The sequence below is a fragment of the Periplaneta americana genome, unplaced genomic scaffold (genome assembly GCF_040183065.1).
Source record: "Periplaneta americana isolate PAMFEO1 unplaced genomic scaffold, P.americana_PAMFEO1_priV1 scaffold_22, whole genome shotgun sequence".
Taxonomy (NCBI): Eukaryota; Metazoa; Arthropoda; class Insecta; order Blattodea; family Blattidae; genus Periplaneta; species Periplaneta americana.
Window position 1 is genome coordinate 2,985,441 of NW_027185503.1, and position 13,821 is coordinate 2,999,261.

Below are 13,821 nucleotides of genomic sequence, written 5' to 3' on the forward strand. Positions count from 1 at the left end.
TATCATGGCCAGCCACTGAAGCACAGATTTTGAGGTTCCGAATCCATTTCTTGGTTTGAGTTGTACAATGGGCAGTTAGGGGACTGATATATTCCAATTCTATGCAGGTGTTTGGCCAAACAATCATGGGCTGTTGCCAATCTAAATGCAGCTACAGACGATTTTCGTAGTAAATCGGGAATTAACTGTGGATTTTGATGCAGAGAGTTCCATTTTTTCCCTTGGGATTGTGTTATCAAATTTTGTTTGTTAAAGTCTAAGTATGTAGGTTTAATAAATCTTTTCACAGAGTAATACATGGATTTAGTAACAGGTCTGTAAGTAGCAGTGCTGCCCTTCTCTGCTAAAGCATCCGCATTCTCGTTTCCCAGAATTCCACAATCGGATGGTATCCATTGGAATACAATTCTTTTATTGAGTGATATTAATTGAGAGAGCATTTTAGTTATTTCTGCTGTTTGAGATGAAGGTGTGTGTTTAAAGACTATTGATAGAATAGCTGCTTTGGAGTCTGACAATATAACTACATTCTTAAATTTATTGATGTGGCATAGAAGATTCCTGAGACTTTCACTTATTGCAATGATTTCACCATCAAAACTTGTTGTTCCATATCCAAGAGATCTATAAAGTGAGAAGAGACAGCACGTAACACCTGCACCGGCACCTTGTTCTCTGGAGATCAAGGATCCGTTGGTGTATAAATGAAGCCAGTTTTGTGGAGGGTACCTAATATTAATTGCCTCTAAAGACAATTGTTTCAGCATTTCAGTGTTTACTTCTGATTTCAGTATTTCTTCTGTTAAATTTAGATTATATTCTATATTTAATAGAGTTAAAGGGTTTGGTTTAATTTGTAAGTTTTCTTTTAAATTCGGGATATTGATTTTCTGTTTTAATTCTTGAACAATGGATATGAAACTTTTTTAAGTTTTCAATCTACATAGAGGACTGTATGAATGCCAATTGTTTCCTGGTAATCTGATAAGTTTTTCATATTGAATCAGTGCTTTTTCTTCTATTGTCATTTTGATGCTGTTAATATTAGTGAGGAATCTCATAGAATCTATTGGTGTTGTGTTGATTCCACCAGTAATGAGTCTGAGAGCTTGGTTTTGAACATATTCTATTTCGTTTATGAAAGGTGAAGTAATTAAAATTTCTCCGAAGTATGTCAGCACTGGCTGTATAAACATTTTGTATGTAATGTTCAAAGTATTCCTAGAGCATCCCCATTTCTTTCCTGCTAGTCTTTTTAAAAGGGAGAATCTTTTACGAGCTTTTTCAGAAAAGTATTTCAAATGGTTGCTCCATGTTAACTTACTATCGAAAATAACTCCAAGATATTTGGATTCGTAAGTCCTAGGAAGGTGTTGGCCATTGTATTGGATATTGAATACAAAAAATTTGTAGCCTTTAAAAAGAAACATATTAATCCCACTCAACAGGGCAATTAAGTACCAGTACCAGATTTTATATAATTGCCTATGTTAATTATTAAATACTATTAAAATGTATTAACATTTGCATCGTAATAATTATTTTGTTCGAGTAAACTGAAAATGCAAGTTTTTAGAGAAAGTAATGTGCATTATTAACATAATTAGTTTCAATTCTATAGTTACACCCACGTCAATAAATGTGTAATAATAATAATAATAATAATAATTATTATTATTATTATTATTATTATTATTATTATTATTACTATTCTAATAATAATGAAACTTCGAAATCCTCCCATTCCACACATGAGACTGTTATCTGATTTGGGTTGTATTTTTTTTCCAACATTTAGGCCCGTCATTGCTCCGGACGCACCACAGCCTTAAGCTTATTGTGCTACCTATGTTTTATAATATAATACCGATTCATCAGCCCTGTTAACTTGATTAAGGTATACAGTTCAGATATAGAACTCGGTTCAAAATCTTTTGGTTCTAGAGAATCTTTCCCAAAGGTAAGGTATGGTATCTTCTGCGAGCCTATGCATCGCAGAAGCAAGTAATGTTCTGGGCTGTTTCAGCCTCCTTCCCGCAGAATCTACAGTGTAGGTTACCTTGAAGTAGGCGCATTAAATTAAGATGCTTTTTCACAGGTGCATGACCTGTGAGAAAAGCTGTGACTGTTCTCAGCTGAAATCTGTTACATTGTAGTAATATTTCAGCTCTTTTGTTGCTTGGTCTAATAATAAATTGTTTCCCATGATTGATACCTGGTGTCTTAATCCAGGTTTAGTAGTGTTGAACCTTGGACCATTTTTTAATTGCTTCTCTGACAGAACGACTAGATATTCTGTTACAATATATTTTGAAGCCACTCCTTGTCTTGCATGTTCGTCACCTTTTTCGTTTCCCTGGTACCCAGATGAGTTTAACCTCATTCTGTTCTGCCAGGATCGAAATTATATTGAGGCAGTTAAGAACCAGTCCTGAAGTAACAATATGGCATTTAAAGCCATAAGGGCAGCCTGGCTATTCGAGAATATAAGAATCTGCTTTCCTATATAAGCTCTTCTTATATTTTCAAGAACGCATTGCATAATGGCGTATATCTGTGTTTGAAAAACAGTGGCATATTTACCCAAGGGGAAGCTTAAGCTAACCATTGGTCTGATGCCATAGACTCCTGATCCAGTTCCTAAGTCTGTGTACCTCAGAGACTTCTCAGGAGATGTTGGAGTTTTGTTTTTCCATAGTTCAGAGTCAATGATGACTGAAATTCTTTGTATAATGTCGAACAGGATTAATATGGTCTGATTCCATGCACAGTATGTCATCTGCCATAAATCTCTTGAATTCCAGCAAACCCAACTGTACATCTGAGAATATCAGTTGCTTAGAATGTTGCAGTCTCGCTTCCTCCATTCCTACTGTGTCTAATGGAGTCAAGTTTAAGAGTGCTTCCATAGCTGCAGTGGGAGTCGTTTTCATAGCTCCCATTATAGCCATGCAGGCTGTTCTTTGAATTCTGCATAGCTTGATTTTGGAGTTGTTTTGAAGAACTTTTTTCCACCAAACGAGAGCTCATAGGTTATAGATGGTCTGATTATTCTAGTGTAGAGCCAGTGAATCATACTAGGCCTTAGTCCCAAATTTTTTCCTTACGTGCGTCTAACAGTTTCAAAAACTGTATTTGCTCGTGTTATTCTTTTTAAATGTTGATTCCAGTCTACCTTAGAGTCAAAAATCACCCCTAAATATTTGACTTCCTCAACCATTTTGAGTTTTTCACCTTTAAGAAATAAGGTCCTAATCCCTTCAAATTTCTTTATCTGGTGAAAGGTACTAAGGCTGTTTTATGAGGACTGATCTTAAGACCTTCTCTCTCAGCCCATGTTGTTACCTTATTTAGGGCCACTTGCATAAGTTCCCTAATGGTATTCATGAATTTTCCCCGAACTATGATGGCCATATCATCAGCATAGTCCATAATATCAAATCCTAGATTACTGACTTCATCCAGTAATCCATTTGCAACTAAATTTCACAGGATGGGTGATAATACACCTCCCTGTGGACATCCACTCATGTCCTTTGCAGCTAAATTGCTGCCCATGAGGGTTGTATGTACCACTCTGCCTTTCAAGATGGACTCAATCCATCTGATACAGGTTTCATCTATACCATGTTTCTTTGCAGTTGTAGTAAAAGCTTTAAAGGAGGTAATGTCAAAGGCGCCTTCAGTATCAATGAAGGCACCTAGTGCCACCTCCTTTGCTTTAAATGTCTTTTCCAGTTTTCGTGAAACCTGAAAAAGTGCAGTGTCTATTGATCTGCTAAACCAGGTCAGCTTGGTATCAGGATGACGTTGACAGACAACTGCCATCTTGATACCCGCAATAAGACACAGTCTGCTCCGCAGTGAAGCTCTTGTGGTTTTTGGGATGTTGTTTGACGGAAGTAGAGGTGCTAGAATCCGAGTGGGGCCTTTTAAATCTCCCACTGGGTCCCGCTATTTCTTTTCCTTTTGGAGAGGTATTCTTGCGCGGTTTTTCAACTGTTTAAGTACCTTCTTTCATTTTTTTATTTTTCAGGACTTTTTTCCTTTGAGCTCCTGAAAGCTTCCGGACTGCAGTCAATGCCTGCAGCCAAGGACTCGACAGCCTTTTCTGAGGAAGTATTGCCAAGTCTGCCGAAGTGGCTCCTTGGTCAGTTTCAGTTAGTTTGATTTCTGTATTTGTGTTCATTTAGATCCCACGAGTGTGGGGGGATTAAACAGTCCACACTGGCAGAGCCCTCTTTGCCAGTGCAAGGCTGTTTACTCCGAGAGGTCGCCAGTTTCTCGGAGATTCCATTAGTGACACATCCCATGTGCCATGCACCCCATCGGCATGGAAACGCGTAACACTTTAGGGTTGGGGAGTTTGTTCATAGTCTGTTATTTGATATTCAGAGACAGGCCCAGTGATTTCGCACTATTCCCAGTGCAGGTCCTCGGCTATCCACCACCTGCTGGCACGTCCGATACCCACTCAAGGTTGGGCTTTTAGGGGTTTGTGGATAATTAATATCTGCCAGGGACCCCCCAGCCCAACTGTTACCTACTAATGTAACCTTGTCAGTGAAGACATTGTGTCTCTAGAATGGTATGTTACAATTTTGAAGTTATTTTCAATGATATATGTACGTTTTTCCTCCTGAGTGTGGTGAAGAAGTGCCAATGATTAATAATAATAATAATAATAATAATAATAATAATAATAATAATAATAATAAAAATGGACTACAAGAATTCTAAGTTTGTACAATATGTTAAAAGTGATCGGAAATGGAAAAAGTTTGAGAAACACAGGCATAATGCATTACAATAAGTTTACAGTTATTATTAAATTTAATTCAAATTCAAGTAACTGTTATGAAAATCTTCACCTATCTCTAATTTAACAGGAATATATTGTGTGAATGAACAAGTGCTACGAAATGTTTGTAATTTTTCATCCACGTTATGAACTCACAATATCAAAGGCCTTAAAGGTGGCCACAGGTCCCTTAATAACAACTAAATTGACATGAACTCATCTTTCTTCTTTGGAGCTACTATTATCGAAGTGATCTCAACATTGACAGCAATTGAAATATTTTGAATTCCACAACTGCTTGTATCCCACTTGGTCTGATCACTTGTTTGGGTCACATAACCCTTTCATTTTGCCTTAATAACCTCTCCATTCCACTAATTCAGTTGATGAGTGACCTCGTTAAATAACAGACATATAAGTTGCGGGAAAGAAAAAAAAAATGCATCGGCCTACAGTTTCTCTTTCCTCATTCAAATGTGGAAAGATACACTGTGTACTGCATTTTCGACACTACTTCCAAGAGCGTTGAAAGAAAAAATATATGCTAATATAATCAGTGAGCCGGAGTGTAATCAAACTCACTTCCCCAGCACACAAGTCCCTTTCCCTATTCTATCTACGCCTGTTATCACTAGCTGTGTTAAATTAAATTCCAAGCTTTCCGAAAATTTTATAGACGGCTTTTACAAGTCTTTCAGAACTTTCGAAACAATTCCAGGACTCTACATGTAATTCGCTGATTCGATCATCAAAGTTTCTTGCAGTATTTTAGGTCTATAGGGAGATCTATCTATGACAGAGAAAATTTTCAGAGAAAGTGAACTCTGAATGTAACATAGAATCCACTCATTCAGGAATAAGATTAATTTAATGCATCAATCTTTATTTTTGTTGGAAAGTGAGCCAAATTACGGCATTTATAGCCCTTAAAACTTCACCATTGTCGATTAAAATGTTACCATTTATTATTCCACTTTCTGAAATGTTCTGGGAACAGCAGGAGCCCATGCAGTGACACCGAGAATGACATGCAGCCCATGGAGTGAGACTAACCCGGCCGAACAGAAGTAATGATGGTGGACTAAACATTTCGCCAGCAAGGTAAGACCTTGCGGCTTTTATCTTCTTTATTAGGTCAAATAATTGAATTTGCATGAACTATTACTCCAACAATATTCATGATCCGCATTGCAATAGCAGCAAACTGAGGGTTTAATATTGTTTACCTCTAGAAATATAAGGTTTTTGCTTTGAGAAATATTCATGTTAAATTATTGCATTTTCATAATGTCTTCAACGGGCATTTCTCCTTAATTCTTGAAGTTAGTTTGTAGAGATTTTTGATAACTTGCATGCAGTAGCCTAAGTTCTTCCTTATAGGGTTTTGTGTCTTTTGGAGTTTCGGCATCACCAGCGGCCTATTCCACAAAGGTATGGTGTTGTACATTACAAATAAATTCTCTAGTAAGTAGTGAACGTACTAGAGTTTCTATTCCACAAAAGACTCCTCTACAGTAGTATTTTACCACTCCATACTTACAAATTACCAATGAAGTTTCCTGATTGTGTTCCACAAAAGTACTAGTATATTTAACTTACTAGTGAATTGTCAAGTATTAGGAGACTAATACATTACATGTACTAATGCGATTTAATTATATTTATTTCATAATATTAAGATATATTTTGATAAATATGTGCTATAGAATATCTTCTTTTCTTGCTCCTATTTCCTTCAAAAGAAACAATTTCATCTCCTTTGACGCCATTTCAATAACTTTGCAGTGTTTGTAATTTCGCAACAATTAAGTTTGAGGGTGAAGATCGTTATTATAGTAAAGGCAGAAGAAATAGGCGGGTTTTTGGTCTTGTGCGGAAACTACTCACTCCACACTTTCCCCAGCGGTTTATGACCTGAACAAAGAGACCTTCCTGTCGCTGCTAGTTGTTGACAAGTGCTCGTCTGTGATATTACTATGTTAGAGCTTGTTCGAAAAAATATATCATAATAACACAATAAACAGTATTTTGAAATACTAATTATCCAGGCAATCACTGTCATGTCTCAGTGGAGCCCTGATATCAGAAGTCATGCTAAAGGCGTTATTTATCAAGTTTGTTGTTTCTTGAAAGAACTTAAAGTTTGTGACGACATTAAAAGTGTCAACACAGACAGCCACTGCGAAGGAGTGTGGTGTATCTCTACATCAGTTAAGAGAATCTGTACAGAACAATTTTTAGTCATATTTATTGTGTTATTTCTTTTGTTAAGCTAAGCCATTCTTAAGTGTGCTTCTAATACATAAGTATTTTTTATTATGATACTCGTTCATGTTATATTTTTTACACACAGAAACATATATTACTTTTTTGCACTTTAATTCTTAATTTCCTCATGATTCACAAAGTCGACAACTGTATAAACTTTATTTAGTAGTTACTATTTCAATACAATATTCTGAAAACACATAAAAACAAAATACTAATAATTGTGTGTAATGCTAAATATTTGATTTCTCGTATTACGTTCACATTACATGATGATAATTATTACATTTGTGAAATGGCTAACTTGCAAAATATTATAAATGATAATATAATCTAAAGTCTGATTAGTGTAATATGTTACTATTCAGCGATGTATGCAAAGGAGGAACTGGCCACCATAACCCATTATCTCCTGGCTTAGTTACCTCATTAGTGATGCCTCGTTGTTGTCACTTACGAGTTTGAGACCTTTGTTTGGACAGTTGACTAAACAAAACAACAATATTCAGTAAATCAGGTATTTGCAATTACTAGAAATCACGTTATTATTTCATTTGTTCTTTTAAGTTTTCCTATAATGCAAAAAGTGTGAATGGAGGAGTAAGTTATTTGGCACAGGACCATACACCCAGCAGGTTCTGAGGTGTATAGAGTCGGGGTAGTGAATGAGGGGTTCGCCATTCCCGCCTATTTCTTCTGTCCCTAGTACAGTGCTAATATGGGAAACTATCGAACTATCAAGGAGCATTATGTGTGGATCACAGAGGAACATGATGATAATAAGGAAGTAAATTTTTCATTATTAAAGAAGTAAACTAAAATAAATAACATTGCAGTGTTACGAAATTCATAGAATCTACGAATCTTTGCTCTATAACCAACCTTAAAATACATTACAATTAAAGAGGCAAACATAACTGAATTCGATTAATGAAATACGAAGATAACCAGTTGCTTCATGTTATGACATAGTATGTTTATTGATATGACTCATTAGTAGCGGTTCATTGGTAATGTACAATACACTTTAATTCTTTCGTGGAACAGAAAGATACAACTCCATACTTTACAACATCTTTCATCAGTAATTTGTAATGTACAAAACCATATCTTTGTGGAATAGCCCCAGGTGTTACAAACCACGTACAAAAGTGTCAACCACAGATATATGAGTATGTACAGATATGGAAAACAAATTTGGAGCTCTCTTATTGTATAAGTTTTGCTTACAGCACACTGCGCATGTGCAGTAAACAAGAGCCCCTGTATATACTCGTATGCTACTTGTAGACAGTCGTGCGAAATTGTTGCCTACATACCGGTGGACTCCCAACAAGACTCGCTCCAAGAAAGAATTTTGAGAAGAATAAGTACTCAGTGCATATGAGAATGCGCGTATTTTTATTACGATATTGTTGAGATGGGCTGTTCACTCTTTGTAGTGCCTGTTCTGTCTGCTTAGCATTTTCGTGTAACTTTAATGGATCATACCTGGAAATGAAAAGTGTCGTAACTTTAACTGTGCTTTTTCTGGAATGCACAAGAATAAGATTGTTCCAGCTTTCATATTAAACAGTGTAACGTACACAAATTTACAATGTGAATACTGAATACTGTTATTGTTGTTGACCAATGCTAAGGATCTTGGATTTCTCTGATTCTCCCAATAATATATGGTGGGCTGTGGTGATAAATCAGCATTTATTTTTTTTATTGCTGGGAATTGTAGCAAATGTTGTTTATTCCATGATGGAGTTTTGATTTCTACAGAGGGTGCAGTGTGCACTGTGGATGCTGGTAAATATTAATCCAATGCAAATGAGAGGTGATTAAGCGAAATATAACTATAGCCCTTTTTATTGTGGCAAATCTGGGATGTTATTACTGTCTAGCAGAATATTCCAAGGTTTGCCTTCGCTTTTCTTCAGGGATTCCTGTTTACAAAAGGACTGGACTGTGTGTTTGATCCTGACTTTTGAGGTATGAAAGGAGATTGTACTCATATTATTTCGAGTTTGTCTCATATTTGTTCCTTTTTTGGCTAGGAAGTCAGCCTTCTCATTAGCTACTGTTCCACAGTGTGAGGGTATTGATTGAAAAACTACCTCTTTACGAAGCCCTTGTAACATTTAAGAGCAGAAAGAATTTCTCTTACTAGTCTGTTTTCTGGAGGACTCGATGTTCGTGCTTGGAGTCCAGATTTACAATCACTAAGTATAACTGCTTTGTTAAATTTATGTATGTGATGGAAAGCTGTTTCAGGGCTCTATTGATTGCTTCTAATTCACCATCATAATGAGTGGACATTGTTCCAAGAGATATGTAAAAGCTAAAAAAGTCACTTAGATTCCTGCTCCAGCATTACTGTGTTTGTCAAGCAGAGATCCATCTGTACAAATATGAAGCCATTCAGATTTTGGATATCTTGTACATATGGTTTCAATTGCTAATGATTTTAATACTGATTGGTCAATGTCATGTTTTGCAGTGATGTATTGTATCAGTTCATTTTCACATTTAATTTCTGGGAATAGAAGTTTTTCTATATTTTCAGTTGTTTGTACATTGTATTTACTTCGTAATTTTTAAATATTCTGGAAGAAGCCAGATTGTGTTTTGAGTTTCCTTCAGAATTTTTGTAGTTCCTCCTAGTAAGCATTCTTTGGAATTCGTTTTAATTTCTCAAACAAAATAAGACTTCGTTTCTCAATTTCGTATTTAATAGGTACAATTGGCAGTTTAAATGTAACGTTTTTAAGTCAGGCTCACACAAGCAAACTCATTGTGTTCGAAGGCAATGCTGTGTTGTTTGTTCTGGTTGAGTCTTTGACAGCGACCCATCTGCAATGCAGCAATTGCAATGAAGTGGTGTGGCATTGGGATAATGTTTCTGATTTCGAAACCAGAGGTGTAAGTTCGCTTCCTGGTAGAGTTGATTTTCTCGTATTGTATTATTTTATATTTTTAATGACAAATGTTAGTGGAATTTGTTAATAAACTTAGTTATGCAAGTATCATTGTGGGCTATTATTAGGCACGACCTAGCCTGTGTACAAAATTAATAGTTTATTTGCTTTTTTGAAAATCAGAAGCACATCAAATATGAGTAAACAACATTTATAGTCAGTTTCATGGATTCTTAAGCAAGTTGCAGAGCAAGTCAGTTCTCTTTGTGCAAGTCAGGAGATAGTAACGTGTAGTAGAGGCGTTGACCTGTGAAAACCGGCAAATAAGTGTGCGTAATAGTGAAATGGAGGACAGTACAGTGAAACAAGACCTAATGGTAATGAAGGAGAGCATGGCAGAGCTAAGGAAGAAGATGGAAGAAATTCAACTGGAAAACGAAATTCTGAAAAGCAAATGGGATCAATTTTAAGAGGAAAAGAGGAGAAAAAACTTGTTATTTTCGGTATAGAAGAAAAAGATAGAGAACAGAGTATCGATATATATGAGAAGATATTAGGAGTGTGTTGGGAGTGTTTTGGTATGGACGTGAGCAATGGACAAGTACAGGAAGCATTTAGAATGGGAAAAAAGCAAGTACAACATTCAGAACAAGCTAGGCCAATATTAGTAAAATTTAAGAGTGTGGTTACGAAGGAGAGGATTATGAAGAATAGAAGAATACTAGGGAACACAACGATCAGAATAGATGATGACTGGAGCTACGAAGTGAGAAGTAGAAGAAGAGTTCTAATCCCTTTTCTTAAAGCAGCACGTAATAATGGACAATTCGCAAAACTCATCAAGGACAAAATTAAGATAAACAATTTGGTTTTTAGTGTAGAGGAGTGTTTAGTAACATTAAAGGAACCGATTGTAGGCTCAGAAGAAAAGGAAAGGAACAGAAAAATTTTGAAAGAAAAAATCAAGAATATCGTAGCTAAAGGCGAGGTTAATGACACAAGTATTGTGAGTGTACGCGAGAAAAATGCAAATGTATCAAACTCAGTGACGATCTCCGGAAAGCAGGCAGTGACGTCAACTGATGAAACAGAAGTGACGCGAACTGGCATTCAACAAGCTCAGCAGAACAAGACCTCAATGCAAGCGAATGGAAATAGTGGACATCAGATGGGAGCAATTCCGAAGCGGGTGAAGGAACTAAGATCTAAATCGAGGCTGACGAGAAGCAGAGTAATGCAAGTAGGAGATAGTTCAGGGAGCAGTGATGAAGGAAGAGGGGAAAAGAAGGTGAAAAAACAGTATGACTTAAGGAAATGGTGTGAAGGGGAAATAAATCGTGAGAAAAGAAAACTAAGATCTAAAAAGTAGCAATGTGGAAAAGTGAGTAGTGAAAAGTGCAAATAATTAGAGATGTAGAGTGAGGGGAAATGTGTCATACAGGAGGGGGTTATAGTATTTTTGGTATAATGATGATTAGGAGTAAAATAGGGGATGAATTGATGACAGACAAAAAAAGACTAGTGGAAGAATTGCAATAAGAAATTTAAACAAAGTAATGTCCTAATTGACTTGTACGAGAGGCGTGTAAAACGGTGAGACGGCACTGTATGCTAATATTGTGAAGTGCAATATACCGAAAGGTATATTGCATAAAGACAAGACAAATATATACATACATACATTTATAGTCAGTTTCATGTGTTCACCATATCACCTTAATAATAATAGTAATAATAATAACAATAATAATAATAATAATAATAATGATAATAATAATAATAGTAATAATGATAGCGATGATAATGACAACCGTGATAATAGCGATAATAACAATAATAATAATAATAATAATAATAATAATAATAATAATTTCCCAGACTCTTATACTTTGCAGAAATAATAATTTTATGTGATATTAATTATATAAGTACAGCCATGCTACATAGGGAAATTATAATTATATCTCAATAAACAGAAGATTACAATAATAAATGGAGACAACACGTAGAATGAATAGAATCCTGGAATACCATATAAAGTATATAAAGTAAACTGTTTTATTACAAACCAGTTGAAAGGAGAAACATAGGGCGTCCAAGAAAACGCTGATCAGACAAATATTAAACCACTTCGAAACTGAAATAATTTGACTTAATCCGTGTCATAAAATATGACGATGTTGATAATGATATTATTTCTACTTGTTTGTTGAGAAATGTCGCAGACCAAGCCACATAATCGCTGAGTGAAGACTGTCTCATTGTAATAGAATTCTCTTCCCTTGTCATAACACATTTGTAAGACGTGAATGATCCAACATTATGAGAGTTGTAAAAACTTCGTGTCACGGATGTTTTTGGACGAAAATACAATTTATTTCTGGAGTTAATATTCAAAACACATATAAAAGTAAAATAATTTTAGTATGTATCTAAATAAAAAGACGAACTATCCTTCTCTAGTCCTCATGCAAAATTTTACGGTTTAATTCGATATGTAGGCCCCAATTCCCCAATTAATGTTTGCAATATCATGTCTGGCCCAAAAAGGGGCTTCAAGAACCTAAACGGCTGCAGGTATCAGCTGACATATGACTGATGAAGAATATGAAATATCAATATAATATGTTATATATTAAGTAAAGTAAATCCATTGCACTATAGCCCATGAAGGGCCAAGACCGATCAGCCGGCTGCTGGCCTCACGTCCACATGCTGAAGCAGAGGTGGACGATCATTCAATATGTTATATATTATTATAACATATCACTCTACGTTTTATTATTATTTCAAATATTGTTTTATTATTTATGAAAATTGGCTTTCAAATGTTGTCAACACTCCCTGTGAAGAATATAGGTAAACAAAACAAAGCTAAACTGAAGAATGGTAAACAGTATCACTTGAGTATTGCCATTATTAAAAGAAATAGAACAAAATTAATGTTTACAATGGTAACATGTTTTAATGTTGTAGTTAAACATATTTTTAAAAGCTATAAATGAGATATAAATGCAGACGGTTTTATTAAGACAGTAGTGTTGCCCAGGAGACGGGTTGTGCTATGTACTAAATATTCAATCGACATAGTAATTTTGTAATGTAAAACACTAAGACTAACCGAGATTCGAACTTCCTACAACCAATGCTATCTCGTTTAGACCCATGTTTAAGCCACCTATGCTACAATGGCTCATACTTTAATCTGGCGTATTACGTAGCTTTCTCATTCATCTTCGTTTTGGTAAATTTTGTACCCCATTTCGATAGATTTAGTATTTATCAATTTTATTGCCATTTCACTCTTCAGTTGTTTTAGAACAAAATGCAGCACACTTACATGAACTGGAGCTTCAAGGCGACGCCATGCGCACTGTTCTGTTCCTGGAACTCAGACATGTGTCATCAGCCCATTCTTTTTTAACCTTATTGTACGTATATTGTCAGTACTTATTTGCGTGGGGGCAGATTTAACACTACATGTAATTATCCTCTTAGCTTGGTTCTGTTTCATTAAGTTGTGTTGATATAAGAATTTCACTGCCATATATTAAAACTGGTTTCACATGTCTTATATGTCATTGATTAAATTTCCGACTTCCTTACTGTGTTAATCTTTAGGATTTACCTTGCTTGACTAGTTTCGAAGTCTTGTGCTTCATTGTCCAAAGTCTAGTGGAAATCCTGCGCTATCTTCTGGTTTCCTGTTGTGGTGGGATGTGTTCATGATTGTGTGTGTTTTGAAATTGAGTTGAGTGTTCAGGATGTTGTGTGGGTCTGTTTTTGTATGCTTATAAATTTCATATTGTTCTAGGGTGTCAAGTTTCTTTTTTTTTATTGGGTTAT

At 35.5% G+C, this 13,821-nt stretch overlaps 1 long non-coding RNA gene across 1 annotated transcript in view; it reads left to right on the plus strand.

Annotated features, from left to right (window-relative positions):
* Positions 1-13,821, plus strand: part of LOC138693828 (uncharacterized) — a 94,524-nt gene that overhangs the window by 35,731 nt on the left and 44,972 nt on the right. Inside the window, exon 4 of the long non-coding RNA XR_011330528.1 lies at positions 5,799-5,902. This is a non-coding gene — a long non-coding RNA (uncharacterized lncRNA). The remainder of the gene's footprint in view (positions 1-5,798; positions 5,903-13,821) is intronic.